This window comes from Nematolebias whitei, chromosome 11 (genome assembly GCF_014905685.2).
Source record: "Nematolebias whitei isolate Nwh7 chromosome 11, NemWhi1, whole genome shotgun sequence".
Lineage (NCBI taxonomy): Eukaryota > Metazoa > Chordata > Actinopteri > Cyprinodontiformes > Rivulidae > Nematolebias > Nematolebias whitei.
In genome coordinates this window covers 30,204,731-30,205,521 of record NC_056508.1, presented here as the reverse complement: position 1 = coordinate 30,205,521, position 791 = coordinate 30,204,731, and positions in this window count along the sequence as shown.

Here is a 791-nt window from a genome sequence, read left to right as displayed (position 1 = left end):
ATTATATATATATATATATATATATATATATATATATATATATATATATATATATATATGTGTGTGTGTATATGTTATCTAATATAGGCTACGGTATATAAAATTGTAAAAATGCCACAAAGTTGCATGCGCCATGGTTGTACCAACCCAAGAGAAAATGGAAAATGTCTCATTTCACAGGTAAGCGCTCTTATTTACCTCATTCTGAATGTGTGTCCAACCATAATTAAAACTAATAACATAAACGACTAAAATTAATTATAGAAATTAACATTATTGTAATCGCTGTTATTTATTGAATTGGTTAGTAGATAGCTTCTGTGGCATATATTATTATACAGTGCAGCTTTATGGGGTGTCACGGTGGCTCAATTGGTGAAGCTATTGCCTCTCAGCAAGATCACCAGTTCAAAACCAGCCAGGGACATTTCTGTGTGGAGTTTGTTCTTTCTAAACATGTGTGGGTTTTCACTCTAAACTGTGAGGTGTGTGTGAGAGAGTCAGAGTCAGAGTCAGAGTCAGAGTCAGAGTTTCTTTATTGTCATTCGCACCTCATGTGGTACATGTGGTGGAGCGAAATTATGTACACAGGGTCCCAGTTACATCCAACAATAAAATGTATAAGAAAAACAGTAATAACATCTAAGATATGAACTAAGAAAAACATCAACTAAATATACACTAAGCACTCATAACATAAAAACATTGAACATCAGCACAAACATGAACATGAGTCTGTGAGCAGATGTGCACGCATGAACACATCAACATTGAAACAGATCAGCAGCAAC